Consider the following 5674-nt stretch of genomic DNA (forward strand, 5'->3'; position numbering starts at 1 on the left):
ACAAATACTCCCTTACCAGAGACTGGTACATCCTGGGATAGAATATAGAGATACACACATTGAATCTTTGGACTTCATAAAGTGAGCAGACCTCAAAAATGGTGAAGTTGGGAAACGTTATTACAATTGATGGCTACCATGCTGGCAGGGACAAGTTAGGTTAACCGACTTTGCAATAATTTCCCAGTAAGCCCAGATCATAATGCATTCAGTAACATCAAGGTCAGGCTTAGCTATTGCTTTCCCACCAGTGTTCATCGTCAATTCTCACAGTGAAGGCTTGTCACTCAGGCAATAGAATTGCTAGACTTCGCAGGAAATCTCAGACAAAGAGGCAACACCTTCAGAGGCTGCTAGCTCATTCGAGGTACCTCCTATGACACCCGGACAGCCGTCCAAAGTCTGAGATGCCCAGCTCCAATGAAGGGGCTGGGATGAAAAGACACAATTAATCACACCCGTCATAACTTCCACTGAGGAATCTTTTCCCTCCATCCGGATGACCATAATTGAGGCCTGTTTACCTGACGACTGCACTACAGATGACCATTGTTCCCTCCATGCTCAGGCACGCTTCTGCCCCGCCTGCCTGCCTGCTTCAACCAATGCCAATGTCTCCCATTGGAGCTAGGGTGGGATCTACTAGTGGACCCACAGCATTGGGGGCCAACCCATTGACCTCAATATGATGGTGAGGGCAAAGGTAGCCCATTAGTAACCTGGCACCCCAAATGCTGCTCCAAAGGGAAAACTGACAATGTTGGCAGGCCTCAGTTTTCACATTGGGGTCCTGATGCCCACTGGGATATCCAGCCTGTGATTTCTGCAAATTGAGATAAAAACTTGCATCCTGCGACTGATCCTTGAGCTCACTTGGAACGCATTCATTTCCAAGTTAAATATTACAAATGACCTTCCCCTTCTTTAATCCTGTTTATTGAACCTCTTTAAATTATTTAGATAAACTCTTCAGAGCTTCAGAATTAAACCGGCATCAGTCAGTTTGGATTGTTTACAGGGTAGGATTTTATTCATGGTGGAAGATTTTCTCCCAGTCACTGTTATTGAAGAATTTCTGATTATCACATAATCTCTGCTTTTCTCCCTGTTACTGCCTGTACCATTTTTGCTTAATTTTCTGTTTTAGCTGTGCATAATGATTATAACAAGATCAGTTAGGTGGAGCTCATAGGATATGAGTTCCCTGATTGGGGTTGTTAACCAGGTCCAAACAGGGGGCCCTGGCTGACAGATATAAATAGGAGTGTCAGGGGTTCTGTTCACTCTGAGAGCTGGCTCTGTGCTAGCTGGGTTCAGTGTCAAGCACTGCCCACTTGTAAATAAAGGGTGACTTGGTGCTGGGAGATTGGCCTCTGTGGAGTTATTTCACAATGCAAGATTTTAAAATGCTATCATTGAATATTAGACTCAGAGGCTTTCCCAAGTCTAGTGATGTATGCGGCAGACAAGGCATTCTCGGTAGGTGCCCCTCTGTATCCAGAATGGCTGACTTTTGACTTTCTCACTCTTCCTGCCTGCAAAGGCAGTATTCAAACAAGTTACAGGTTGATAATTGACCTGCTTTGGACACATTACAAATGACCCTTATGTGGCCAACTAGCCCTGCAGGGGACTAAAATCCAAAGCTTCTGGCTTGGTGTCAGGGCCTCTATCCACGCCACCACAAGATTTCTCCATTTACTGATCCCTGATCTCAACAATTTAAAATAATTTTCCAGTTGTTCGCGTCAAAACCAGTTGATTTCTACCTTGATTGTATTGCAACAAAATAATGACAAAGGTTGCTCAAGCAGGCAGCAAAAATGTCACCACTTACTTCCAGATTACAATCGCCATGTTGTCTCAGTGGGTCAGAATATTGGGCAAAAGTGAGGACTGCAGATGCTGGAAACCAGAGTTTAGATCAAGGTGCTGCTGGAAAAGCACAGCAGGTCAGGCAGCATTCGAGGAGCAGGAAAATCGACATTTAAGACAAATGGTGCCCTGTGTTGAAGTGTTCAGAGGCAGAAGATGAGGCGTTCTTCCTCCAGGCATTGGATGGTGATGGAGCGGCGGTGATGGTGCATGTCCTCGGCAGAGTGGGAGGGGGAGTTGAAATGTTGGGCCAGGGGGCGGTGTGGTTGATTGGTGTGGGTGTCCCAGAGATGTTTCCTGAAGCACTCTGCGAGGAGGCGAACAGTCTCCCCAACGTAGAGGAGACCCCATCGGGAGCAACAGATACAATGAATGACATTGGTGAATGTGGAAGGCTCCACTGGGGCCTTGGATGGAGGTGTGGGTGCAGGTTTTGCAATTCCTGCAGTGGCAGAGGATGGTGCCAGGATGGGAGGGTGGGTTGTTGGGGGGGCGCCTTTCAAATCTGAACCTGGATGTAAATCTAGCCCCAACTTGATGCAGTAATGGCGGCTAGTTTGTGATAACTTTATTATTTCCAGATAGCCCTAACCCAGTAACTAACACGTAATAAGGAGACAGTGCAAGAGTGCCTTCAACATACTGCACAAATCACTAACTTAGTAATCGCACTCAAGATGCCTGGCTGGAAAATAGAAACTTTATGGCTGAAATTTCTGCTTAAGTCAGATTTACTTCATATGTTGACCCTGCTTTAATTGTTATTGATTGGTGTTCTGAAAAATAAATCACAGGACTGCCACTTATTATACTGATGAATACATTGACAAAAAAGTATAAAAGGTGCAAATCTTCTGACACTTGTGCAAGTCCTCCCAACATCTCAACACAGGCAATCTGCTCCAATCAATATTATTTTTTTCAAATTGGAGATGTAAGAGGTACAGTACAGTCAATAAGCGTGTTACCTACAAATCCAATATGTTTTGGGACATTTTTCTGTGTTAAAAGTGCTATACAAATACAAGTTGATGTTGTGTCCTCAGTAGGAAAGTGAAACAGTAAGACTGGTCAGTAATTTCACCACATGGATCACGTTTTCTTGTGTATGTGTGTATTTTCTCCATTAATTGTGGGAATTGATAGCACATTACAGACCAATGCCCTAACATTATTAACAACTGGCAATGTGATTGAAAGATTTCTGCAAAGTACAAACCATTTTGAATAAGGGTATCCATGGACTGAGTGATATACTGGCAGCATCATTTAAAAACACTGTTTTCTTTAGCCCAGCATTTGAATTGCAATCTCTTTTGAGTTAATTACTAGGGTATGGACAGTATCTATTATCTGTCCCTGTGAAATGAAAACGCATGCCAGATCAATACAATCAATGGTTGTAAAGAGGGACACAGTCAGATATAAGGAACTGGGATGGAGAAAGGGGTCTTCAAGAAATTAAAGGTTTTGAATAGCATACTGAACACATCAAAACAAATTGGCGAGAACTAGTAACATCCTCTCTTCATGATGTAACCTACAACGGTAAAGATGGTGTATGAAATTAATTGGAGGATGAGTTAAACATAACTACAAGTTGTCATAAGTAGACAACACAGTTTCCCAAGCTGAGGTCGGAGTTGAGACAATATGTTCAGGAAGGGTGGCTTGGCTTGAAGCACGGTGGACTTGTTTCTTTATTCATTCCAAGAATATGGGCACCGCTGTCAATTCCCAACAGCTATTGCCCATCCCTAATTGAGGAGGTGTTGACAAGTTGTCGTTTTGAATCACAAAATGCTGGTAGGGAAGGAGCTCTAGGATTTGGACCCAGCCATAAAGAAGGAACAGTATTATACGTACAAGTGAGGATGATGTTTGGCTTGAAAGGGAATTTAGAGGTGATGGTGTCCCCAGTGTACTGGCTGCCCTTGTCTTTCTAGGTAATTCAGGTCATGGGTTTAGGAGCTATTGCCAAAGAAGCCTTAGTATTTCATTAGCATTTCTTTCTCACTAACTTTCAATCTTTTTCTGATAATACAGCATTTCTATATCAGGTTACAATTACTGAGGATTTCCAACTTAGTTGAATTTTTTGAAAACTTTATGCAGACCCTGGGCTTTATAGTTTTTAAATTCATGGTATAGTACACCTGATTGTTGTAATCAGGCTCCAGAAACATTATCATACAGTCTAGAAGGTTAAATTGGGTTGTACGTCAGAGGCCATATAACCTATGCAGTGAGTAGCTTCAGCTTATTTTATGACCTCATTTACAAAGTGTAAATGTAAAGCTATTTAAGTCAGTTGTTACCTGGGCAATATTTATGTAGGATAGTGTGGAAAAGCATTCACATTGTCGACATAATGGGAAGAGGTTCTGAAGGTATTAAATGCTTTCAATTGTATTATTTAATTTTATTTGTGTTTTTTCTGTACATTTGTTTTTTTTTCTCATTGAGGTGTGTATATATTCAGTTTGTGTGTTGACTGTGTGACCTGTGTTATTAATAATGGCAATGTTTCTTGCATCTCAGCTTTGAAATAAAATTGAATCTTCTGACTGATTTTCTCTTTGGGTGTTTTCTTTTACTCAGTGCATTCAGAACATGGCAACCGACTCAGCACAGTGGAGTTAGGGAGGAAGGAGCCCCAATATTTACAGGGAGGCAGGTTGCAAGGGGTTGTGATGTGGAGACTGGAAGGAACAGGTATAAAACAGACTCTGGTCACTAACCTTGCTTTGCTTCTCCAAGCTCCACCCAGCCAGAGTGTGAGCCCAGTAAGCTGACAGCGAGATGGTTGGGGGTAAAGCAACACTCTGAGGTTGGGGAGGATTGAGTAGGGAATGTAAGATTGTGGGACTGGCAGGAGCATCAATGTTGGTGGGCTAGTGACATGGGAAGACTGTGTTCCCGCAGGCCGAGATGGAGACAATCACTGTGGGCTGGTGGGGAGTTGGCTGTGGAGTTAAAGGAAGAGCAAACATCGAAAGTACAGGTGGAACGGCATAGTGAAATTGATGGTGAAGATTGTGCGGGTCGGAGCAGTCCAGAGGGGAAATTGGAGGGAGTCTCCAGTGGATGCAGTGGCGGGGCAGGCTAAATTGCCCGTAGTGTTAGGTGTAGGGGAATGGGTCTGGGCGGGTTGCGCTTTGGCAGGTCGGTGTGGACTTGTTGGGCCGAAGGGCCTGTTTCCACACTGTAAGTAATCTAATCTAATCAAGCTGCATCTTTGAATCATTTTGTCAATTTGGTGTAGGTATCACAATGCTGTTAGGAAGGGGCTTCCAGTGAGTGTACCCAGTGATAGTGAAGGAATAGTGATATCATTCTAAGTCAGGATAGCGTGTGTGGTTTGAAGGGAAACTCCGGTTCCCAATCCCTCTGCTGCTCTTGTCCTTCTAGCCAAATTTGCAGGTTTGGCAAGTGCTAACAAAGGAGCCTTGTTAGGTCACTGCACTGCATTTTGTAGGTAGATTGATATTTGAGTGGGTGTGTTCTAGACCCCAGGCCCTAGGTTTGGCAAGTGCTAACAAAGGAGCCTTGTTAGGTCACTGCACTGCATTTTGTAGGTAGATTGATATTTGAGTGGGTGTGTTCTAGACCCCAGGCCCTACATAGTAGGGCCTCCCTCCCATCCTCCTCCTCTAACCTAACTTTAAAGTCCATAGGTAAGCTACTCAGTGTTCTTGTTTTGGAGACGAAGTGTAGAGTAATGGCAGCGCAGGCAGTGGAATGTTCCTCCTGCAGGATGTTTGAGGTAGGGGTGACCACCAATACTCCTGCCGACTTC

This window comes from Chiloscyllium plagiosum, chromosome 18 (assembly GCF_004010195.1).
Source record: "Chiloscyllium plagiosum isolate BGI_BamShark_2017 chromosome 18, ASM401019v2, whole genome shotgun sequence".
Taxonomy (NCBI): domain Eukaryota; kingdom Metazoa; phylum Chordata; class Chondrichthyes; order Orectolobiformes; family Hemiscylliidae; genus Chiloscyllium; species Chiloscyllium plagiosum.